The 27,095-nt window shown below is 44.2% G+C and overlaps 1 protein-coding gene across 2 annotated transcripts in view; it reads left to right on the top strand.

Moving 5' to 3' along the window:
• LAT (linker for activation of T cells) overlaps positions 1 to 27,095 on the top strand; it is a 606,746-nt gene that overhangs the window by 250,285 nt on the left and 329,366 nt on the right. The gene's annotated exons all lie outside the window — the stretch shown is intronic.

The following is a 27,095-nucleotide window of genomic DNA, read 5'->3' as shown; positions in this document are numbered from 1 at the left end:
GAGCTACAAGAAATGTTAGAAAAAGAAGATTGGGACCAAGTAATTGATGATATCAATCAACAACTAGACAAATACAAAGAAGAAATTAACGAACGGAAAGTACGTAAATTTAAACGTGATACCATAGATTACAAGCTGGGGGAGGTCTATTCATGGGCCCAAGTTTGTGCAAGAAGACGCCAGAACAGGTCACAAACGAACACCACAGAAACTGAAACTTCATCATCTGAGGGAGAACTGCATTCCTCCAAACAAAGACAAACAACACAACACACGGCTGCTCAAACTCCTACCAATGTGCCTTTTTTAGAATCAGGCCAAAAGGGCATCGTAGATCCCGGAGGGGCAGAAGAAAGCGAATCATCAACTTCAAAGTCCAAAACGGTAACTACCAAACCCAACAGAAGGAGGAGATAAATATGGATAACCAGCTTGTGATCAACATTTCTTCATATAATCTAAATCGCACAGAAATTCAGACATTACAAAAAGGGACTTCTTTTGTTCCAGCACACCAAGCTAACAAATTAGAACTACATGTCAGTCTCTTCAAGCTCACTCGTAACTTGAAATTACGACATTTCTTTGAAAATGTGATACAACCTAACACCATCAAGGAACCAGATCACCAACTTAAACATTTAAGACCCAAAAGTACCTACCAAGCACCTTTGAGTCACAAGTCTATTGACACTTTTGAAACTTTGGTCAGCAATGACATCAACAAATATGACTACAAACACCGATCTAAATTCCAAAATTTGTCTAAAAAAGAATTGAACACTTTGAAAAAAATTGCAAATAATGAGAAAATCACAGTACAAAAAGCTGACAAAGGAGGAGCTCTAGTTCTGATGGATACAGAGTTTTATGTCACACAAGTCAACGCTCATGTTATGGATCAAGAAGTATATGCCCCACTTGGCACGAACCCTACAAAAAAGTTTCAAGACTTTCTACATCAAATAATTGATCAAGCATTTGAAGCAGGTACCATCACTGAGAAAACCAAAAGATTTCTTACAAAGACACACCCTAGAACTCCTTCCATTTATATGCTTCCCAAAATGCATAAAGACTCTGAACACCCTCCTTTTCGTCCAATTGTTAACATTAGAGACAGTATTCACGAACCAGTAGGGCAGTTTTGGGATTTGCATCTAAAAGATTTTGTAAACCAAGCAACCACTTACATCAAGGACTCTACAGATTTTCTTATTAAGATCTCTCAAATCATTTTACCCGAGGATCAAGAAGTATGGCTATGCACGATCGACGTGAAAGCGCTGTACACCTCCATTCCCCACAGGTTGGGCATAGAAGCAGTTGAGGCCATGTTATTGAAGTCAGAATACAATCATGATTTTCAAATTTTTCTGATGCAATTACTCAACTTCTCTCTATACCAGAGTTACTTTCAGTGGCAAGATGAATACTACCTACAATTGACAGGGACGTCGATGGGAAATTGTGCAGCCCCCAGTTATGCGAACATTTTTATGATTCAGTTCGAAACCAATCATATCCTAAATGCCGCAAATTGGAAAAACTATGCCAAGATTTTTTTCCGTTACATAGATGACATCTTTGTCTTATGGCAGGGCCCACACTCAATTCTAGCACAAGAATTTGAAAACCTCAACAAGATCAACGATCGTATCCAATTCACATATCAGACTCATGAGAAATCTATTGCATATCTGGATGTGCTCGTTCAGATTGAACACAACAAAATTACGACCACTTTGTACAAAAAATCAACTGATCGCAATAATTTATTGCATTATAGAAGCTTTCATCAGTCATCTCTAAAGAACAATTTGCCTATTTCACAACTCTACAGAACAAAAAGAATTGTTTCAGAACCCAATGAATCTCAGATACAGATAAAACAAATGATTCAACGTTTTGAAGCCCGCGGGTACCCCCCGGAAATCCTACAAAAGGCTGAACACAAATGCTCTACAAAAACAAGGAATGAACTACTGGTACAAACCAAAAAAACTAATGATACCCGCATGGTTGTGGTGTCCACATTTTCAACCAAAAGCAGCATATTCAAACGCACGATCTTGAAACATTGGCAAATTCTATCTTTAGAATCTGATTTCAATGGCATTTTCAGTGAGAACCCAAGATTTGCATTCACAAGAAGTCGTAATATCTTAGACATTTTGAAACCCAATGACAGACCAAAGATTTCTCCTCAAGCTAAAGGAACATTGCCATGTCACAATTGCAACAATTGTAATGCTATTATCAAGGGTAACACAGTGAAACATCCTCGCAGCGGTATTCCAATTCATTTGAAAGTAACAGCTACATGCGATTCAATGAACTTGATTTATCTATTGAAATGCCCTTGTGGATTGGTTTATGTAGGTAAAACCATTAGAAAAATAAAGACAAGATTAACAGAACACAAAAGCAGTATCGGAAGAAATGATGCTAAATCAGCAATTGCAGTTCATTTCCACGAAAGAAGACACAACATTTCACAACTTCAATTCATGGTGCTTGAAACTGTGGAAATATCTGAAAGTATGGACACTAACAAAAAATTACTTCAAAAAGAGAATGAATGGATTTTTAAACTTGATTCGTTGAAGCCCCATGGGCTCAATGACCGGGTGGAATTCTCTTGTTACCTGTGATCTGTACACAATATTGTGAACTTTAATGTGATTCATATTAATGGCACTGACAGTATCCATCGTTTTTATTGCACTGTATTTGAGATGTTCTGCATTTTTTGCTTTTAGGTTATTCTTTTTGCGCACTCTATTTCATTTCTCTTACATCACATGTTGTATCCTGTACAACCTTTGTTGTTTCAGAGTTCATACTCCACTACACAATGACCGCCGTGATAATCTAACACACACTCTGTAATGGCCGCCGTAATCGGCATAGCCTACTTTTATGTCTACCATCCCTCACGCTTACTAACGCTAAACAGAGATGCTTGCTCTCTCATCCGTGAAGACGTTATGTCTCCTTGGATGCTCTCCTGTTGAGCTTTATCAGTAAGAATTCCCGTTTGTACTAACCTTTAAATACGGGGCACTTTTCTGTCCTTATAATCACATCCGTGTTACTAAGAAAACCGGGTTTTTACTCCTCCTGCATGTTGTTTTCTATGCACTCTTGGTCAGTTTCAAAACACTGTCGTTTCACCATTTTTTCACCTCTGTGCTTATTTTATCGATTATTTTCGAATTCACTCTGATCTTTTGTCACGCTGTATTCACCACATCCGTCATCATGTTCACCAAACCTGTGGGCCATAGAACCTTTTGTAATCACATTAACTGACTCCTTGTAATTCACTAAATGACTCGCGCACCGAACTTTGATGCTTTATAAATATGTAACCACATGTGTTTATTTGTGCTAGTCCTCGTTAGATTTTAGTTTAACTCATAGATTTCCCCTGATGAAGTGCCTGATGGCACGAAATGCATTGGGACCTGATGATTTTTTCGCGTATTGATATATACAAGATGTGATCTTCAACATTGAATTAAGAATTTTGTTGGATTGAATTAAAAAAACAAATTTGACCAGTTTAAAAATTGGAAATACGGGGGCGTGGCTACGCGGGCGAAGATGGTGGACGCAGCTTGTTAGAGCTCCCACCGGCCCGTTCTTTATCCGTTTATTAATCCTGGCTTCCAGACCCGTTTAGTTCCCCGAACAGCTGGCGAGCAGTGCAGAGGGCAGGAGGTATTGTCCGGTGTGCCCTTCGGTGCTCCCTGATCGCTGGTGGAGCCGTAATCAGTGGCGGCAGTCTGCGGCCTAGTCCCCGGGGAAAAACCGGGACCTCGAGTTTGGCGCTCCCCGGCCGGGGGGTCACCGCGCCGACCTGCTGATATCCGCTCCCCCGGGGCTGGCGAGACTCTTCTTCGTGGCGGAGCGAGGAGCTGCTGGCGGGACCCTCCGGTGGTAGTGGGTGCTTGCTCTAGCATCTGGAGGAGGCTGGAGAGGGACGCGGCCTACGTTGGGGCTGACAGACCGGGATCTCGATTTTCGGGGCCTCCGACAACAACAGCAGTGGAGTGGCTGGAGTGATCTGACCGAGCCAGCGGACTACTCGGCTGGCGGGCTGACCCTGAACGGCGGCGGCTCCGGGGTGCTGTGGCTGGGAGCCGATCTGCCTCGCTGCGATTTTGGGACAAATCTGGAGAACCTGGGATGAGTGGAGGCCTACAGCATTGCCGGTAAGCCGGGGGCGTGGTTTTCGCGCTCTCCCGGGGCCGGCTGCAGACGGTGCCGACGCGGACCACAGGAGGTGTCTAGGTGCCTCCGTACCTGTGGAGATTGCGGAGGGCTGTGGGGGGCGCCGCTGCGCTGCCTTCTAGGGTGACCCATTGGCCCTATCACGATTGGGGGTGCAGAGTCGGACTGAGGTAGCCGGTGGGCTACGTTGAGCCCCCCCTAGATTGTCGTTGACGGGGCCGATGGTGGGGCGGTCGTGACTCCCGAGGACCTGCGGGACCTGTGAATCCGAGGTGGTCTGCTGAATGACCTGCGGAGCAATCAGAAGTGAGGGAGAGAGGGATGCGGCCTGGTGACCGGTTTTGCATTGACCCCTGGCTGGGGGCCGTTTCCTCTCTGGGAGCTGCGGGACCACGGACGGACCCACTCATTGGTGGAAGACCCCCCCCCCCCACCCCCCCTTTGTGGATCCTCCTGATACAGTACCATACAGCTTCACGCAGCTATGACTAGGGGAGGTGGCGGCCCGCCCAAACAAGGACCCATAGACAAATTTACCGGGCCCAGCGGAGGGTCTGGAGCACCCAGTGGTAGCGGAGGAACTGGGCCGGACAATGCGGCGCTCATGGCGGCGATCACCCAGTCCAGGGATATGCTGGACGCAAAGATTGGGGCAGTGGGCGCGGACGTGACCCTGCTGCGACAAGATCTACGAAATGCCGTGGAACGGATTACGGAGACGGAGTCGAGGGTCTCGGTGGTCGAGGATGATGTGGGGACCTTGAAACGCAAAATGGCCGCAATGGAACACGTCCAAAAGGCCCTTGCGACCTGAGTGGAAGATGCTGAAGGTCGCGCACGCAGGAACAACCTACGCTTTGTTGGCTTTCCGGAGCGATGCGAGAAGGACAATATGGAACAGTTTCTAACCGGATGGCTGGAGAGCTGGCTCCCCACAGGGGCCCTTTCAACTTGCTTTGTGATTGAACGTGCACATCGCGCATTGACGCAGCGACCGCCGGAAGGAGAACGACCCCGAGCTGTAATCGCCAGGCTGTTGAACTATCATGATCGGGATGTGATTCTACGCGAGGCGAGGGCCAGGGACTCCATCATGTACGAAAATCGAAAGATCATGATCTTTCCTGACTATACCAGGTTAGTGCAGCAGCAGCGCCGTTCCTTCTTGGATGCCAAGGCCAAACTGCGAGGATTGAAGATCCAGTATTCCCTGTTGTACCCGGCCCGCCTGCGGGTTATTTATCAGTCCCGAACCCACTTCTTCGACTCTCCTGAGGATGTTTTCACGTGGACTGACGAATCTGTGCAGATCAGGCCCCATGCCCAGCCGGGTCTTAATCCTGGTGACCCCGGAGGTTCGTCGCAGGAGCGGAGGGGCCAGCAGGCCCGAACTGACCGACAGCAGAGACCCAGGTCGAGGAAGAGATCCGTCTCAGCCAGCGTGACTCGTGATAGTGAGACTATGGCGTCCGACCACTCTGAGGATATTTCGTGAGCCCATGGGCGAAACTACGCTGCTGCAGTGAACTTGAGCTGCCGGAGGGTCCATGGCCGGGCCTCGTCCCTGGAAGTGTGGGCGCTGCCCATGGTGTTTGTTCTTGGGGATGATTTAGTTGTAACGGTGGAGGCGGTTAAGGGTTTGGGGGTGACATGATAGGGCGTCCGACTACCACGCGAAGTGGGAGTTGGCTAGGGGAGGGGTGGGAATTGCTGTTCTTAAGGGGTGTTGGGATCCATTGGTATGGTTGGTCTTGGGCCCTCTGTTTTGGACCCGGGGCGGCCCATGCCGCGACAGGTACTTCAATGTTCTATGAGGTATAGGGGTGGGGGCTGTTGGAGGCAGGGGTTGGGGGTAGGACATGTGGGTACAGAAGTGACTAAAACTGTAGGGTGTACTAGAGTAGTTATTGTTGTTGTTGGGTGGGTCTGGGACAGGAGGGGAGGGGAAATGCACGTGCTGTTTGTTAAAGACCTGGAGGAAGTACACGGTGTGTGGGGATGGCACAAGGGGCCGTCTTGTTGGACCTCGATTGACTATGGCTGACTTGACTCATAGACTCCCTCGGGAGTCCCTTCGAATAATCACTTGGAATGTCAGGGGGATGCTAGATGCAATTAAAAGGGGAGCTGTCTTACGTTGGGGGAAGAGAGAGGCTGCTGATGTACTCCTGCTCCAAGAAACTCACATGATGGGCTCTAAGGTCCTTAGCTTGCAGAGGTTTGGATATCATCAGGTATTTCATGCTGGCTTCGTCAGGGGTTCTAGAGGTGTCGCCATACTGGTACATCGCAGAGTTGCATACGTCCATGAGAGGCAGTGGGCGGACCCTCAAGGCCGCTTTATATTCGTCAAGGGCATGGTGGGCAAGGAACCAGTAGTATTTGGAAGTGTGTATGCCCCCCCCCTCTGCAGTGGGCCCTGTCCGAGAAGCTGTTTACGGTGTGGGAGGATATCCCGGAGTCCTTGGCTGTGATTGGGGGCGACTGGAATGAGGTGATGGATGTGAGTGTGGACCGTCAGAGGCAGCGGGGAGTACTTGCTGGCCCTTCTCCAAGTTCCCCTACCCGGTTGCAAGCCATGGCTGAGGGATTAGGATGGGTGGATGTGTGGCGACATTTGCATCCAACAGCGCGCGAATACACGTATGTCTCTGCGGTGCACGGCTCGTTCTCGAGACTGGATTATGTGTTTGTGCCTGCCGTCTGTCTGAGCAGGGTGCGCGGCACTGCGATGCTTCCGAGGGGGCTCTCCGACCACTCCCCAGTATCAATCACGATAGACCTGCTTACGAAGCGGCAACCTTTCCGATGGAGGATGTCCTCGTGGCATCTCCAGCAGCCCACTTATGTCCAACACCTGAGGGAAGCTGTTGCACACTACTGGCGGGAAAATCTGGTGGACGATATGGACGTTGTAGTGGTGTGGGAGGCCATGAAACCTACTATAAGGGGGGTGGATATTGCGTGGTGTGCTGAAGCCCGTCGTGTGCGTCGAGAGTCGACCACTACAGCTGCCAAACTCGTGGAAGACCTGGAACAGCGGAGTCGGGGAGGAGGTGACGAAGTAGCGTTACGGATGGTTCTCCAGGCGCAACAGTCCTACGCCTCTCTCTTGATGGATGAGGCTAAACAGGCGTGGCTGGCCACGCGGAGCAGAATATACCAGTGGGGAGATAAGTCCAGTACCATGCTCCATAGGTTGTGTCAGCAGCGTCTCCAACCGATCACGCTGCCGGGCCTCACTGCTGAGGACGGAGTGACGATTACAGACCCGGCTGAGCTTGCAGCGAGCTTTGCCGACTATTTTAGGTCACAGTATGCCCCACGAGACAGTCTCCACGCAGAGGATGTAGCTAAATTTATTGACGACTTGCCGCCTCGGGCGGTGTCGGATGAGGCCAGGAAGGAACTGGATGCTCCACTTACGGCCGAGGAACTTGGGGAGGCACTGGGACAACTTAATGTTGGGAAAGCACCGGGTCCGAATGGCTACCCTTGTGAATTTTTTAAGAAATTCCAGCTTCTCCTTGGGTCCCATTATCGATCTACTCTGGAGGTTGCTCGTGAGCGGGGCAGGTTACCACCTGACTGGTGCCACGCCGAAATCGTGGTTTTTCAAAAACCCGGCAAACCCCCTGACAGACACGACTCTTATCGCCCCATCTCGTTACTTAATATAGAAGCCAAGATTCTAGCAAAGGCACTAGCGAATCGCTTACTCCCCTATATGGCAGACTTAGTCCATCCGGACCAAGCAGGCTTTATGCCTCACCGGGTGACACGACATAACATCGGGCGCGCGCGGGCAGCGGTGGACGCGATGGGGACCTTGGGAGACAGGGCGGCTTTGTTATTGGCGGACATCCATAAGGCGTTTGATTCTGTCAGCTGGACGTACCTTTTCGCGCTCCTGTCTCGCCTCAACCTGGGCCCAGTGTTTCTGTCGTACATTTCGTTGCTCTATACTGACATCACGGCGTCTGTTAGGGTCGCTGGGGCCACGTCGGGGGTATTCTCCATTGGGCGGGGGACCCGTCAGGGGTGCCCGTTGTCCCCGTACCTGTTTGCTCTGGCTATGGAGCCGCTAGCATCTTGGGTGCGCATAGACGCACAGCTGCGGGGTTTTGTCTGGTCTGAAACTCTATCTGATAGGATTGCCTTGTATGCAGACGACGTCCTCTTCTTTCTCACCGACTTGAATCGCTCGGGGCCCCGAGTGTTAGAAATCATGCGAATTTTTGGAGAAGTCTCGGGCCTTTGCTTGAGTTTAGGCAAATCTACCCTCTGGGTACTAGGAGGCGCGGCGGAGGTTGGCCCCTGGGCGTCGGACTTACGGCAGACGACAGACGGTCTGAAATATTTGGGGGTGTTCCTTTCAGAATCCACCCGTATTACGTGGGAGCGCAACATCGTACCCGTATGGGATAAGGTTCAAGAAGATGTTAAAACTTGGTCTCGGATGCCTCTAACCATTTTTGGTAAATCGGCAATATTCAAGATGGTCGCTCTTCCGCGTCTCTTGTACCAGTTGCAGAACTACCCTCATCCCATCCCTCCCCAGTGGTTTCGGCAGGCTAATTCTACCTTGAGTCGCTTTCTGTGGGCGGGGGGCGCGGCCAGAGTGGCCCTAAAGACGTGCTTCCTCTCCACATATTGTGGAGGCTTGGCCACCCCTGATCTGCTGTCTTATTATCAGGCCTCACAGCTGCTTATACTCAATGAGTGGTGGTATGGCGACAGAGGAGACCCGGCATATGCCCTGGAGGGCTCATTGATGGGCGACAATACATTACATATGGTTCTCTACTCGGCCCGGCTGCGGTGGGCGCTGCCATGCGTTACGAAAGTGGTCTTTGCTGTGTGGCGGCAGGCATTACGTCGTATGGGTTGGTGGGGTAGGCTAACTGCTTAGACACCATTGTGGCATAACGGACGACTCCCCGGCCTGATGACACTCCCGGGGTTTGATGGCTGGGATGCAGTTGGGATATCAACGTTGGGACATGTCATGTCCGGGACTACTCTTAAGTCCTTCCAAGAACTTAGCGCTGAGTTCAGTATGCCCCAGGCCCAGTTCTTTCGCTACTTGCAATTCCGGCATGCACTCACACCCAGTATTGCAAACCTGGACTCGCTCCCTGAGTTTAGCCCCATTGAAGCTAAGGTATTCATGGGAGACCTTGGTGATAAGAAGATCTCTCGCATCTATCAGACGATGGTGACCCACTGCTCTTCTACCCTACTACCTCTGAAAGCAGCTTGGGAGGCTGACATTGGCCCCCTGGATGAAGATGACTGGAGGGAGGCCCTGGAGTCCCCGCGCGGAACTGCAATAGCGATGCGGCTTCGGCTAATTCAATTCAAGTACCTTCATAGGTCTTATTATACCCGAGAGCGACTCTGGAAGGCTGGACTGATTGGCTCGGCGGAATGTTTGCGATGTGGCGCGGCTGTGGGTACACTGCTGCATACAGTGTGGTCATGTCCCAGATTGATTGGATTCTGGAGGGGCGTATGGAATTGTTTGTCTGAGGTTTTGGGGTGGGACCTCCCACGCACTCACCGTTTAGGCTTGCTCCACATACTCGAGGGCGTTGGTGGGAACATATACAAGCGCCACCTATTGCTACTAGGACTAATAGTGGCCAAGCGAGACCTAGCCAGAGCGTGGAAGGGAGTCCGGGCCCCCCCCCCCTGTGTGTATGGAAGGCCGGTCTGGATTATTATATGGGACTGGAACAACCTGTGTTTGAGGCGAGAGGTTGCCCCCGTAAGCACTTTAAGATCTGGAAGAGATGGGCGGAGTACAGGGGGCTGCTTCTTGATCCCCCGGTGGCACATGAAGAAGAGTTATAGACGGAGGTACTTGTGAGCCTCATTACTGTGTCATACCTTACGACCGATGTTAAAGTGTGTCTACTGCACGTGCATAGGGTTAGGGTGGGATAAGGGGTGGGTAGTGGGGGAGTTGGGCATTGGGAGTTGTTGAGGGGGACAGGGGTTGGGGAGGGGGCTACCTACTTTGGTTTATTCTCCTTTTCCTTGGTTTCGTTATGATGAGTGTACACTCTGCTGCACTGTTTGGTGGCGCTCTCCTGATTGTGGGGAACCACATCTTTTGCTCTGCTTAAACTCAATCGAATAATAAAAAAATTTGTTGTGAAAAAAAATTGGAAATACACTTTTTTTTGTGCTTCGAAGAAAAACTTTATCAATATACTTTGGTTATATTTGTGATTTACGTCGTTTTTACGACCTGATCAGCTGCGCCCAGAGGGTCGCCCTTAAAACTTTTAAGGACCGCATTTCTGTTATTTCATTTGACACCTCCAGGACGACGAGGTGATACCTCCGTGGCACGCTACAGCTTTTGTACACTCTTTGAAAATATCTAAGCTTGTGCACACTTCAAACAAACTTTGGCCTAGTTCTACTCAACAGTCCTTCTCCCCTTGATCTGTTGCACGGCACACAAATTTCATTTGGCACAATCATGACAACCTACGAAGATATAACCAAACTTACAGACGTACGTGTAGAGACTTTTGCATTTTTAGATGATGATGCTTCAAAAATCTACGCATTAATTGGTGAGGACACCACGCCAATTGCAAATAAAAAAATAAAGAAAACAGCATCAAACAATTATTATATCTGAGTCGACGTGAGATAAACCAGCGACTCCATGCGAGTACTTTAATCCGATATCACAGAGCACAAAGAATTCCTAGAGGCCTAAGAGTACCTCTAAAACCTCTCCTGTGCAAAAACAACCAGAAGTTCGCCGACCGGTGATACACCATACTGAACAAATGTTCGCTCGACTTGATCTTACTGATCATAGAAGAACTTTCAAAAGTCTTAGAAGACTTAAACAAAGAAATCATACAATCAAAAAGTGAGCTACAAGAAATGTTAGAAAAAGAAGATTGGGACCAAGTAATTGATGATATCAATCAACAACTAGACAAATACAAAGAAGAAATTAACGAACGGAAAGTTCGTAAATTTAAACGTGATACCATAGATTACAAGCTGGGGGAGGTCTATTCATGGGCCGAAGTTTATGCAAGAAGACGCCAGAACAGGTCACAAACGAACACCACAGAAACTGAAACTTCATCATCTGAGGGAGAACTGCATTCCTCCAAACAAAGACAAACAACACAACACACGGCTGCTCAAACTCCTGCCAATGTGCCTTTTTTAGAATCAGGCCAAAAGGGCATCGTAGACCCCGGAGGGGCAGAAGAAAGCGAATCATCAACTTCAAAGTCCAAAACGGTAACTACCAATCCCAACAGAAGGAGGAGATAAATATGGATAACCAGCTTGTGATCAACGTTTCTTCATATAATCTAAATCGCACAGAAATTCAGACATTACAAAAAGGGACTTCTTTTGTTCCAACACACCAAGCTAACAAATTAGAACTACATGTCAGTCTCTTCAAGCTCACTCGTAACTTGAAATTACGACATTTCTTTGAAAATGTGATACAACCTAACACCATCAAGGAACCAGATCACCAACTTAAACATTTAAGACCCAAAAGTACCTACCAAGCACCTTTGAGTCACAAGTCTATTGACACTTTTGAAACTTTGGTCAGCAATGACATCAACAAATATGACTACAAAAACCGATCTAAATTCCAAAATTTGTCTAAAAAAGAATTGAACACTTTGAAAAAAATTGCAAATAATGAGAAAATCACAGTACAAAAAGCTGACAAAGGAGGAGCTCTAGTTCTGATGGATACAGAGTTTTATGTCACACAAGTCAACGCTCATGTTATGGATCAAGAAGTATATGCCCCACTTGGCACGAACCCTACAAAAAAGTTTCAAGACTTTCTACATCAAATAATTGATCAAGCATTTGAAGCAGGTACCATCACTGAGAAAACCAAAAGATTTCTTACAAAGACACACCCTAGAACTCCTTCCATTTATATGCTTCCCAAAATGCATAAAGACTCTGAACACCCTCCTTTTCGTCCAATTGTTAACATTAGAGACAGTATTCACGAACCAGTAGGGCAGTTTTTGGATTTGCATCTAAAAGATTTTGTAGACCAAGCAACCACTTACATCAAGGACTCTACAGATTTTCCTATTAAGATCTCTCAAATCATTTTACCCGAGGATCAAGAAGTATGGCTATGCACGATCGACGTGAAAGCGTTGTACACCTCCATTCCCCACAGGTTGGGCATAGAAGCAGTTGAGGCCATGTTATTGAAGTCAGAATACAATCATGATTTTCAAATTTTTCTGATGCAATTACTCAACTTCTCTCTATACCAGAGTTACTTTCAGTGGCAAGATGAATACTACCTACAATTGACAGGGACGTCGATGGGAAATTGTGCAGCCCCCAGTTATGCGAACATTTTTATGATTCAGTTCGAAACCAATCATATCCGAAATGCCGCAAATTGGAAAAACTATGCCAAGATTTTTTTCCGTTACATAGATGACATCTTTGTCTTATGGCAGGGCCCACACTCAATTCTAGCACAAGAATTAGAAAACCTCAACAAGATCAACGATCGTATCCAATTCACATATCAGACTCATGAGAAATCTATTGCATATCTGGATGTGCTCGTTCAGATTGAACACAACAAAATTATGACCACTTTGTACAAAAAATCCACTGATCGCAATAATTTATTGCATTATAGAAGCTTTCATTAGTCATCTCTAAAGAACAATTTGCCTATTTCACAACTCTACAGAACAAAAAGAATTGTTTCAGAACCCAATGAATCTCAGATACAGATACAACAAATGATTCAACGTTTTTAAGCCCGCGGGTACCCCCCGGAAATCCTACAAAAGGCTGAACACAAATGCTCTACAAAAACAAGGAATGAACTACTGGTACAAACCAAAAAAACGAATGATACCCGCATGGTTGTGGTGTCCAAATTTTCAACCAAAAGCAGCATATTCAAACGCACGATCTTGAAACATTGGCAAATTCTATCTTTAGAATCTGATTTCAATGGCATTTTCAGTGAGAACCCAAGATTTGCATTCACAAGAAGTCGTAATATCTTAGACATTTTGAAACCCAATGACAGACCAAAGATTTCTCCTCAAGCTAAAGGAACATTGCCTTTTTTTTTTTTTTTTTTTTCTATTGAGGGTTCATACCAGTAAATACATGTTCATAGCTGTGTACATAAATACAAGAATACAAAAATAAATTCAACGAATTATGAAATCAGGTAAGTAGAAGGACAAAAAGTATAAGCAAAATAATTAACAGGGAATGGTAAACAGTAAACAATAAGCCATGGACAGATTAAATGGCTACAGTGCCAGTACATCATTCATTGGCAGTTTGTTTTGCTATCCTCCAGGTGGCTACTGGGGCCCAAAGTCGCTTACCCATATCCCTTATCTTTGCTCCCTTTAAATCATATAGTGCTTCCTCGATGTTATGTATACCCAGCATTCTGCACATCCACATTTGGAATGTAGGAGGTTCTGTATCCTTCCAGGCTGCACTAATTAAGATCCTAAGGACTGCTAGGGAAATGAAAACTAGAGCTTCAGCCTCAGTACACATATTTAATTTCACATCACATCCAATTATTACCAGGGTAGGGGATAGATTGATTTTTACGTCAAGTAACACCTCTAAAAACCGCACTATTTCATTTTTAATACTTTTTAGTTTTTCACACCCATGAAACATATGTATAAGATCGGCTGGACCGTTTCCACATCTGGGGCAGTTGTTATCTGCCGCTTTCCCCCAAGAGAATAGTTTTTTAGGAGTATAATATAGATTGAATAGCGTTTTATAGTGTTGGGCCCTGAGGTTTGAAGAGCGCAGAAACCTCTTATCCATAGCTAATGCCTTGTCTAGGTCTACTTCGGGATCCCCCAATTTTTTGGACCAGGCGGTTTCCATTTTTCCCATATCATCCATCGATACATCATTAAATATTTTGTATATGTCCTTAATTCTATGGCCGCCCGACTTCAGGTACTCAATTAGTTCAAATCTCCTAAGCAAAGTGATACATGGCCTAATTGATTTAATCATATTAACAATCTGTAAATATTTAAGCTCTTGATAACCTTGTAGAGAATAGTGTTGTGTAAGTTCTTCGAGTGTTCTACAGTGATCTCTAATCATTATTTGTCCCAGCTCCACAATGCCCTGACCCTCCATGCTCCATCCCTGCTAAGGTTTGGAAAGAGTGTTGAGTTCCAAAGCGGTGTTCTCTGATGGATAGTGGGTATATCTAGGATTTTTTAAACATTTTTCCATATATACCATACATCTTCAAGTGTTTTAAATCCAATTTCCTTGTAGTAACTCCTCTGAGTTCTCCTTAATAGGAGCCCTACGGCTTCACTACCCACCAAAAGCTGAAAAATTGATGGTATCTCCGCCTGCCTGAGGGTTGGACCCCCCGATTGAAGTAGAATACCCATGTCTGTGAGGTGACATGCAAAATGATAGCTCTTGATGTCTGGCAATCCCAATCCTCCTCTATCTTGTGGTAGTGACATATATCTATTTGATCGCCTTATTTTGCCATATTGCCACACAAATTTCATGAATATGGCCTCAATCTTTTTTATAATCTTTTCGTCGATTTTAAATGGGATTGACCTTAATTTATAGAGCACCTTGGGAAACATTGTCATTTTTATAACGTTGGCCCTTCCAATCAATGATAGCTGTAATGAATCCATTCTTTTTAATTCTGTTTCCATCGAATGGATAAGCGGTGTGTAGTTATCTTCTATTATTCTTCCTGGTTCTGCATTTATTGTTATTCCCAAGTAGACTACAGATTCTAAGTATCTACCATCCAACTTGACTATTTTTTTAGAGCATAATATTTGTGTTTTGTCCACATTTAATCGGTAACCCGACACTTCTCCAAACTGCCCGGTTATTTTAACTACCTCCTTCATAGCTAGCCCTGGGTCTTTTGTGATGACTGCTAAGTCATCGGCATATGCGAGAAGTTTTGTCTGAGAACCGTTTGATATTACTGGTTTGATGACCGCATTGTTCATTAATTGTGTGATTAAAGGGTCTATGTAGAGCGCGAACAGGATTGGAGAGCAAGGGCAGCCCTGTCTCGTACCCCTTGTTATGTTAATCCTATCTGATCTTTCCCCCATTGATTGGGATTCTTGCCGTAGGTGATGAATACATAGCCTGTATGGCTTGACAAAATCTAGGACCAAATCCCCTTGCCTCCATTACCCTCCATAGAAAACTCCATCTGACGCGATCAAATGCCTTCTCCGCGTCGAGGAGGATCATTGCAACCCCCTCCCCCCTAGCAGCACCGATGTCAAATATGGTGATAGCTCTCCTAATATGGTCTGCGGTGCCCCTTCCTGGGATAAACCCATGCTGCCAGGGGGAAACCAGGGACGCAATAATCCTACCCCATGCGAGTGGCCATAATTTTTGCATATAGCTTATTATCACTGTTGATCAATGATATTGGTCTGTATGAGCCCGGGTTGGTCTTTGGTTTCCCTTTTTTATGAAAGATCACTATATTAGTTTCTTGCCAAGACTGCGGTATTATTCCGGTATTCATAACGCCATTAAATAGATCTAAAAGCATTGGTGTTATTTCTTCCGTTAGACTTTTGTATAGCTCTACAGGTATAGCATCTGGACCCGCAGCCTTACCGCTTGCCAGGTCTTGCAGAGCTTCCAATACCTCCGACAGTGTGATATCTTGTTCCAGGGATTCGATCTGAACCGGTTTTAATTTATTACCCATGTCTAGCCAACTTATATTTTTGGCCTCTACACCTGCTTCCTCCTGATATAAATCTTGATAGAATCTCCTAAACACCTCCAGAATTTCACCTGATTTATCATATATTTGGCCCTGAAATTCAATTTGTGTCACTATGTTTTTACTTGCCACCTGTCTAATACGTAGGGCCAGGGCTCTACCTGCTTGCTCGCCGGTTTCATAAAGGCGTGATCTCTGTGCCTGATAATTTGCTGCCGCCTTTCTTGCTAGTTGTTTCTGAATTTCTGCTTTTAGGGAGTTTACTCTATGTAGACTCTCGACAGACTGAGCACCTACAGTTATATCTTGTCTGTGTTGTGTCTCTGCCTCGCTCAACTTGCCCATCAATGCTTCCCTTTCCATGTTAGTCTTTTTCCATATGTTTGTAGTATAGCTTATGGTCTCCCCTCTTGAAGCTATCCCATACCACTCCCCTTGATGCACTATACCTATTAGCATCAAAAAAGGCATGGGACCATGTTTTCAAATGAGCGATGTAGTCCATATCTGCTAATAGTTTTTTATTAAATGTCCACGGCCTAGGAGCCTTATGTGGTTTATTGATGACCATATTTAGGACCAGGGGATTGTGATCAGACATGATTTTGGGAAGCTTATTTATTTGGACATTCTTCAGTAGGGTGGTCGAGATCATGAAATAATCCAATTTTGAATATTTATTAAAGGGATGTGAAAAATAAGTAAACCCTGGATCTCCAATCAATAGCTTTCCCCAGACATCTTCTAAGCCATGTGACTGCATCATTGAGGTTATTGCTCTAAACACCCTTGGCTTCCTACCTATGTATGGGCTACCATCCGTGAAATTAGCTGAAATGTTGAGATCCCCACATAATACTATAGGGGTATGCCAATCGGTTAGTTCATTTTCGATATGGCTAAAGACTTCTGACTCGTCTGTGTTAGATCCATATACCGAACAGATAGTAATACCGAGATTCATTTCACAAATTGGCCATCTTCCTAGTGAGTCCGACTTACACCTTTTGGCCCCCCCTAACCCCACTTTCCCAATTAAGGCCACACCTCTTATCATAGAAGTCTGGGATGTACATGACAACACTTCATAGCCTTTAAAGTTCAACCAATGTTTTTTCCTCCAGGGTAGGTGAGTCTCTTGTATGCATATTAAATCTAAGTTTAACATATTTAGATATTGTTCAAACTTCCCCCTCTTTTTCCAATCATTTAATCCTCCTATATTAAGAGATCCAATCCTTAACTTAGGCATATCTAGTTTTTATATGTTGCCAGAACATCAATCTGTCCAAATAACTAATGCATACACAATATACATAATATACATAATAGGAACGTATCCTTAGTTTCAGATTTACTTTTTCATTCGAAATCACTTTACCATTACCAGTTCCAATACCAGTACCAGTACGAACTCTCTTCAATTTTTTAGTTTCTCCCTCCACACCCTCCGACCAACACCCCTTCCCACCCTCCCTATGCCACCCTCTTGCCCCCCCCCCCTCCAGCCACCCTTAGAGGCAACCTGGGTTTTGACTCACCCAGCTGTTGGTGGCCGTGTGATCTCAGCGCCTGGGCTTGCCCCCTGACCTGATACTATTTAAACCTAAAGAGTGCCCTCTTCTGATCTGTTGCCACTATTTTTGTTTCGTTCTTGCTACGATCTCCTTAAGATAGGCATCCGCCATGATTTCACTTGTGAAGCTCCTCGTTGAGCCTTTATAGGTTATTTTTAAGCGAGACGGATTTTGCAGATAAACCGTTGCTCCTAGCTTTTCAAAAGGGTCAAAAAGTTGTCGCATTCGCCAACGTCTTTCTACTGTTGCATGTGCGAAGTCTGGTCTTACAAAGAACTTAAAGCCCCTATATTCTCTTTGGGCCGTTGGCCTGGCCAAATCATATATAGTGTCGCGTACCAGAAAGTTTCCAAAGTTGACTAACAGTGCTCTGGGATATTGTGGAGATTTCTCCGATCGTTTCGGTAGTGTTAGTGGAAAGCGGTGTGCTCGGCATACTTCTCTATCTATTTCCCAGGAGTTGAGTTCCGGAAAAGAAGATTTCAGTAGATTAGTCATGAAACTTCTTGGATCACTCCCTTCCGAACCTTCTGGAATCCCTAGAAATCGAAGATTATTCCTCCTTGCTCTATTTTCTTGGTCTTCCACCTTTATCATTAGGTCCTTAATTATTCCCTCGTGTTCCTTTGCTTGTATTTGTAGTTTGCCGACATCTGATTCCAAGTTTTCTGCACGAGATTCTACAGAGCACATTCTATCAGAGATTTCCTGGCATGTATTGCCTACTTTATTGATGGCGCCTTCCAGTTTTTGAATAGCAACATGATTTCTTTGGCTATCCTTCTTTACATCATGATGAAAAGTCTTTATTGAATCGAGGACTTCACTAAGTGTGGGCTCTCTATGCTCTCTCTGCTCCTCGTCATCCGGGATGTCGGAGATATTCTGATTTCTTTCAGTTTCAACGTTTAATTTGCGATGAGGACTTTTACGTGAGAATTTGGTTCTCACTATTTTATGCTCTGGGTTGCTCCCTGGATCTGTTGTCTCATCGTGAATTATTTTTGAGTGCTTTTTATGTTTGCTTCTTTTTTTCCCCTTTTTTTTGTTGGTGTATTCTCGTGTATAAGAACATTTTTAGATCCAATATCTGTTGGTGAGGGTACTTTTTTGTCTTGTTCCTCCTGTCTGAGATCCTCGCCAGGATCGCTCTCTTCACTGGATTTGCTGGATTCGCTGGAGATTGATATTCCTGTCTCATAGATCTCTGACTCAGAATCATCGGACACTTCTGTTGGAGTGCGCCCTTCCATCACTGGGTTTATATTCGAGGCAAGATGGCGACGGTGTGAGAGGTCACTGCAGTGCTTGCTCCTGGGGGCCTGAGATGTGCGAGATGAATTTCGATTGATTGCCAACCTTCAAATGCCTCCGTTTTCGTTCCTTTGCATCTGTCGGAGATCACCTTGAGGGAGCAAAGTGGAGCGGGTATGGAGCGGTATGAATCTTTCATTAAAAACTGTGTTCTTATACCGGCTCCTTTAACACTGTGATACGTGCTATCTTTTCATCGACTTGGATGGCTTTTGATAAATTTTGACAGCGGGCGGAAGGTGAGCAGAAGGGCTTCTTAAAGCGTGAATATTGCATGGCAGCGCTAAATTATATGCCCTGAAGTGGAAACTGAAAAGCCCGTGAGAGAGTACAGAGAGCAGAAGCACATCGCAATTGGAGCGGCAAACTATGAGCCTCTAGTCAAGCTAAACCCTCGTTCTATGAGCCTCGAGTCAAGATAAACCCTCGTTCTTTAGGCTCGATGAATTAGGACGGCAGCTTGCAGTGCGAGCGGCGGTAGCGTTTTTGGACAACAAACAACAGAAGAGTCAAGAAGAAGAAAAGAAGGGAAACAGCATTAGGCGGGAAAGGCGGAGGAAATGCGAATGCGAATCGAAAAAAGAAGTTTAAAGGTTCGGAGCTTCTTATCTGTCTTACGCCCAGTACTGCTGTGATTGCCTTTCTTCGTTTCTGCTAGTAGCAGCGTCCATTTCGGCTTCCTGATTCCCGCTTTCTCAGGGTCTGCTCTCCTCTGCACTCCTCTGCACTCCGCTCACCGCCGTCTGTGTCTTCCGCCTCCTGTCATCTGCAGACACGGCGGCTGAGCTTAAAATTGACAGGAGATCACGCGTCGTTGTCAAGGGGACGACGTTGTTTGCCTGGGAGGCTCTGGGAGCCGGGAAGGCACAGAAGGCTCAGACTGAGAGGAGAGGAGAGGAGGGATTGAAGAATACGACTAAGGAAAATAAAACGAAGAGTACTAGAATACACAAAATCATACAAATAATACATATATACAAGGGTCAAGCAGTGTCAAAAAATTTACATTTCCCAATAATTCTCGCTATAAATACATGTAATAGACTAGTAGCAAGAGAAAGAAGAAACCCACATATGGGCAGTCTGGTGGTCAGTCACAAATTCTATCTAGTCTGTTCAGATTTACAATTGGGAAAAAATATAGATCTAAACAACAAGATTTCTGGGGCCGTTGGGAGGAAAAGACGGCTTGTTGGACTCTCAAGTTTACTCAGATCAATTACAAGGATTACATGGATTAGAGGAGGAGGGTTGAGGGCTAGAGTCCAAGCGGCAAATACTGCGGAGATTACCACACCAACTCTGATCTCACAGCTGAATACGTTCATGGAAGATATGGATGATATGGAGAAAATTAAAGAAAAAGATAAAGGTAAGGGCAAAGACAAGGATAAAGACATTGATAAAGACAGTGACAATCAAGCCCAAACCCAAAAACTGAAACAAACTGAGATAAAGAATGACACAAAAAAGGATACAACTGCAAAAATAAGGGCCCTGGTTCAGGGAGGAGAGGGCGACCAAGAGACAGAAAAACAAGAGAGCTATGCAAGGGAGGAAGAGAACTCAGATTACAGATGGAATACTAAAGAGACCAATGAACTACCAGGATCACAGAAAATAAATGAAACACAGAGACGTCCAGAAATAAGGGGTTACAAGGCGATGGAAAATAACCATGAAAATATGGACGGCAAAGCTAGAGCTGCCAAGCCCAATGGAAAAGAGAGAAACATCGAGAATGAGCACAAACTTCAAAAGGAGGCGGAGAAATCTAAAAAGAAAGCCAAGGAAAAACAAAGAGTGAAGGAGGCAGAAATGGAATTGGCAACCAGAGAGAATCTTGATCTCCTGGAGAAGAAGGCTAAAAGACTACAAGCGATTAAAAACTTGAAAGCAGCAGGTAATATAACTGGTCCTTCAACAGGTTTTCAACCTAGAATTTCAAATATATTTAGCCCAGCTATCAAAGAAAGTCAAGCGAGTAGCATCCTAGATGAAACTGCATTAATTACAATGGATCAACAAGGATTGCAAAAAAAGGCCCTCATTGCGGCAGCCGAATATGTAACCCCAGCAGAGCGTCTGGAATATGGAAAACTAAGCGACGAAAGCAGATTAGGCTCTAACATAGACGCAGTTACTTATCAAAACTCATTGGTGAAAGGGAGCACTTCAATTGAAGCTTCGAATATAAACCCAGCTAAAGGAACATTGCCATGTCACAATTGCAACAATTGTAACGCTATTATCAAGGGTAACACAGTGAAACATCCTCGCAGCGGCATTCCAATTCATTTGAAAGTAACAGGTACATGCGATTCAATGAACTTGATTTATCTATTGAAATGCCCTTGTGGATTGGTTTATGTAGGTAAAACCATTAGAAAAATAAAGACAAGATTAACAGAACACAAAAGCAGTATCGGAAGAAATGGTGCTAAATCAGCAATTGCAGTTCATTTCCACGAAAGAAGACACAACATTTCACAACTTCAATTCATGGTGCTTGAAACTGTGGAAATATCTGAAAGTATGGACACTAACAAAAAATTACTTCAAAAAGAGAATGAATGGATTTTTAAACTTGTTTCGTTGAAGCCCCATGGGCTCAATGACCGGGTGGAATTCTCTTGTTACCTGTGATCTGTACACAATATTGTGAACTTTAATGTGATTCATATTAATGACACTGACAGTATCCATCGTTTTTATTGCACTGTATTTGAGATGTTCTGCATTTTTTGCTTTTAGGTTATTCTTTTTGCGCACTCTATTTTATTTCTCTTACATCACATGTTGTATCCTGTACAACCTTTGTTGTTTCGGAGTTCATACTCCACTACACAATGACCGCCGTGATAATCTAACACACACTCTGTAAAGGCCGCTGTAATCGGCATAGCCTACTTTTATGTCTACCATTCCTCACGCTTACTAACGCTAAACAGAGACGCTTGCTCTCTCATCGGTGAAGACGTTATGTCTCCTTGGATGCTCTCCTGTTGAGCTTTATCGGTAAGAATTCCCGTTTGTACTAACCTTTAAATACGGGGCACTTTTCTGTCCTTATAATCACATCCGTGTTACTAAGCAAACCGGGTTTTTACTCCTCCTGCATGTTGTTTTCTATGCACTCTTGCTCAGTTTCTAAACACTGTCATTTCACCATTTTTTCACCTCTGTGCTTAATTTATCGATTATTTTCGAATTCACTCTGATCTTTTGTCACGCTGTATTCACCACATCCGTCATCATGTTCACCAAACCTGTGGGCCATAGAACCTTTTGTAATCACATTAACTGACTCCTTGTATTCACTAAATGACTCGCGCACCGAACTTTGATGCTTTATAAATATGTAACCACATGTGTTTATTTGTGCTAGTCCTCATTAGATTTTTGTTTAACTCATAGATTTTCCCTGATGAAGTGCCTGATGGCACGAAATGCATTGGGACCTGATGATTTTTTTGCGTATTGATATATACAAGATGTGATCTTCAACATTGAATTACGAATTTTGTTGGATTGAATTAAAAAAACAAATTTGACCAGTTAAAAATTGGAAATAACCTTTTTTTTGTGCTTCGAACAAAAACTTTATCAATATACTGTGGTTATATTTGTGATATACGTTGTTTTTACGACCTCATCAGCTGCGCCCAGAGGGTCGCCCTTAAAACTTTTAAGGACCGCATTTCTGTTATTTCATTTGACACCTCCAGGACGACGAGGTGATACCTCCGTGGCACGCTACAGCTTTTGTACACTCTTTGAAAATATCTAAGCTTGTGCACACTTCAAACAAACTTTGAACATGTTTAAAGCGAAACATACATTATTTCTTTGAGCTTTTCTTTTTGTTGAGTGTTCTTTGAGTGTGAACCTTGAATCAACCACTACTCCCAGATATTTATAGGAGGCACACTGCTCTATGATGTTTCCTGCTGCGTACCACTTGTATTTATTTCTGTTTTGCCAGGTGTTAGATGAAAAACAAATTACCTTTGTTTTATTGTAGTTGAGAGACTTGATGTAATTCAGCAGCTTTGTAATCAGGCGCCGTAAGTCCACTGTAGTCTGGGTGCATAGAATAATGTTGTCTGCATAATGCACACTTCTTACTTTGCAGTGTGCTAACTTTGGAGGATCACTTTGGACTTCTGATAGCCTCTTGTCGAGGTCTGCGGTGAAGATGTTGAAAAGACACGGAGCCAGCACACATCCCTGCTTTAAATCGATATGCGTTGGAATTTCTTGCTGTAGTTCTTTCACCGTTCCCTAGTTTTATCTTGACCCAGGTGGATGTATACAAGTTGACAATGGCTTGCAGTAGCGGTGATGGAATGCCCCAATTTGCCATCTTTTGCCACAAGAGTTCTCACGGTACCATGTCAAAAGCTGCTTTTAGATCGACAAACCAGGTGTACAATTTAGTTGATTTGTGCTTTGCTTTTTGGACAAAAAGGTTCAAGGCCAGAAGATTACATATCGTGCTTGTGCCTGGTCTAAAGCCTGTCTGTGTGACCTGGAAAATCTTGCCAGAAGTGACCCATTCTTCTAGTGTTATCAAGAGATTTGATGCGTATGTTTTGGCCTCTACATCACCTTGGCTGCAGTTAAGGCCATAATTTTTTGAAATAATAAGGCTTTCAGTTTGCTCAGAGCATCAACGCGCACGTTAGTAAGATTAATTGAAGGCCTCAGCGAATCCTACCTAACTACATGGGCAGGCAGAAACAGGACTTGTGTACAACATGTTACAAATGAAGATATGGTCACCACCTCCTGGCTTCATCCCACAACAACCTTGACTGTTACTATTTGAAAGTAAACTGTAAATCGTACAAATCATGGCCGCCAGAGACCCTTTCAAATAACAATACAGAATCGCCACAGACGCATTACATTCTCCATGCAATGAAACGTCCTGGCATACTATGGACCCACTTAAAGTATTCTCGCAGTCTGAGCCACAGAGAAAGACTTAAGTATCCTTATTCTAGCACCAAAATGTGAAAGGAATCTCCCATTGCACCTAGCACTTCATATTTACTGACTTGATGGTGTTGCAGACAGTACTGAAAGCAGAAAGTCAAGATTGGCAGTGCTGTACCCATGGATTATCCCATTAGAGGATGCTATCTCAGCAATGGTAAAAGGCAATTTCTCAAGCCTTTCAATGTGTAACATTGTGTATTTCGCATCTTTCCATGCCACAGCTATCTGCTGTTCTGAAAAGTGACATGGTAAAAACAGATTGGTGATGTTAATGTGTCACCACGGCACATGGCCAGAATGTAATATCTGTAGTCTCCAGCCTAACAATAGAATTGACCTACGTTGGGACTAAATATTAACCTCTTTGTAGGAAGGAAAAGGTTTTCCTTTTAAGTCACCCTCACCCACCAGTGTTACCCCTTGATGGCATGCGTCATCATAGGGTATTAACATGGGAAGCACCTTTTCTCCGAGTGTGGCTGGACTATATGTACATCCCCTTGAAAAACAAAAGATCTTTACAGCACTAAACCACTACATTACCAACATCTGACTTTGAAAAAGATATATATCCGACATTTTAGTAGCTTGAAATAGGGATTAAAGAACAGCTAATGATTTCTTACAATGGCTGAATAGGGGCAAAATGATTTCCTAAAATTCACACACAGTAATTCCAGAACAGAATTGGTCTTCCTAGATCTGACATCTTTCCACATGAGAGAGGCCTAAAAACCACTACCCATTTAAAACCCACAGCAATAAAACTGTATACTCCGCTTTGACATTTTCCACCCTAGACACTTGAGACAGTTTATAAGACTCAGACGCAATTGTTCGGGCATAGTGATTATGATACACAAGCTGTGGATCTGGCTTTCAAGTTAAAAGCAAGTAAATACCTGAGCAGAATTGTGACAAAAGCTATGAAAAGAGCAAAGAATAATGACAGAGAAGCCCTTTTTGAGCCGTTGATACAGAAAGAGAAAGAGGTTCGCCCCATTAGTATCACCACTTATAACTGTGCATCCAATGAAGTGAACAAGATTATCAGCAAAAATTGGCGAATTCTGAATGGCAGTGACACACCTGTACCAAAACCAATGTTCTCCCACAGGAGAGGCCGAAGCTCCAGGGACATGCTGGAACTTACACAACCACGCACCACTAGGGAGGAATAGGCCATGTTACAACGCATGCGAGACATTGCAGGCCATTACAACGCTGTCATTACAATGACTGCATTGTTACATAGCATACCGTTACAACACAAGTCATTACAACGACTTACTGTAGGGTGAGTGCTGGATTTTAGAATAGTATCACTTACTATTCCAACTCCAGTCTGTGCAACAGTAGGGAAGGTGTTGGATTTTAAATCCAATACCTTCTGCCTCCTACAGCAAGTCATTGTAACAACTTGAGTGTAATGGTTTGCTATGTAACAACGTGGTCGTTGTAACAACCGCGTGGTAATGGCATGCAATGTATCGCATGCGTTGTAAACGATGTTTCCCCCTAAGGACAGGTTAATAGGTCAAAGTTTCATCACACCTATCTGCGGACACCACCCTTGTGGTAACTGCAGCGTGTGTCATCTGACACAAACCAGCAAAACCATCACTTCTCAATAATAACACTACATGGGAAATGCGATGATTTACCATCTGTAACAGGGAATGGGAAATCTACATGATCACCTGCCCATGTAACCTACACTACATAGGTATGACGTCACGCAAAATCAAGACAAAAATCTGTGAGCATCGTAGCAAATGCAGATGCCAACAAGCAGCAACAAAAATGGCCACCCACTACATGGAACAACAACACACTACTAACGACTTATGATGGACAGTAATCGATCAAGTGAACTGAGAATCCCAGTTGTTTGAAAAAGAACGTTGGGTTTAAAGACTGAAATCACATGAAGTAGGCTTGAATGAAAACATCCCCTGGGATCAGTTTGTATGATCAACCCTTGATCAACCAGTGACAACGTTAGCCTTGTAATATTGTGACATCCTCAGTAACCTTGGATGAGTTGATATCACTAATCAAATATCCATCAAAACCACCTCAGTGCCTTTACATTACTTTTTTTAACAATAAGAGTACCCTTTTCAATAGGGTGTTTAAAAAAAAAAAAGCAGATGCCAAATAAGGCAGGTCCTGCTGGGCGAGCATATATCCTAGTTTTAGGCACCTACAATAGCGTATGTCAATGTCTATAAAGGTGTCTACACCATCAACCTGCCTGGAGGGCTAGTGCACACTAATCTATAAATGAAATGTCCAGGTTCTGTTTCCCTATGCACCTGTTTCTAATTCACACTGTAGGGATGTTTTTATCCACTGTGTCTGTGATATTTTCTCTATTTGGAGACCATGATAAATGATTCCTAATTTTTCCATTGTTCAACCTGCTTTACATTTTTTCACAATGTGGATATTTACCTTTCAGCAGCAGTATTGTAAATAGAGCAGCCGGGGCATTAACAGTGGACGCATCTCGATAGGGCAGGAAGTGAGTATTTTTCGCGCATAGCAGGTTAGCGGTCTAGCACCTCAACCACCACGAGGACGCCGACGGCAACATGTCAACCGCGTATATCAGGGAACTAGTCACACCCATCCGGCATCTCCGGAGCCACGGGAGAATGGTAATTCCCCAATGAGGGAGTAGCCTTGAGTTAGTAAGTGCTCCCATACAAATCCGGTTAAATTGAACCTCTACTGCTAACGAAAAAGGTTTCTTCGCTGTATCGACTTATTCTATTAGGAATACTGTTTTTAACCTACATGGTATGACTACAGGTGTCCCTCCTACCCCAATTTGTACTCATGAGGCCTGACTAGGGCTTTTTACATGTATGCAATGTCTTTAATTTTTATGTACAGTACTGTTTCTATTTGGGAACTAGTAATGGGTGTCTTTATATTGTGTGTCTACTCAATCCCTACATTAGAATAACATTTCACAGAGTTCTCACGTGTTTTGAGAAATATATCGCTATCAACTAATTTAAGTGCATGATGGACAATGCATAACACTATTACAAGGCCCATGGGCCTTGCATCTTTCTAACAACTCTTTTTCTTTCCCAATCTCTGTAGAGAAATTATGAAAAAATAAAAACAGCCCAAATAGCTGCTAGATA

The sequence above is a fragment of the Lissotriton helveticus genome, chromosome 7 (assembly GCF_964261635.1).
Source record: "Lissotriton helveticus chromosome 7, aLisHel1.1, whole genome shotgun sequence".
Taxonomy (NCBI): domain Eukaryota; kingdom Metazoa; phylum Chordata; class Amphibia; order Caudata; family Salamandridae; genus Lissotriton; species Lissotriton helveticus.
This window is presented reverse-complemented; position numbering and strand designations above follow the sequence as displayed.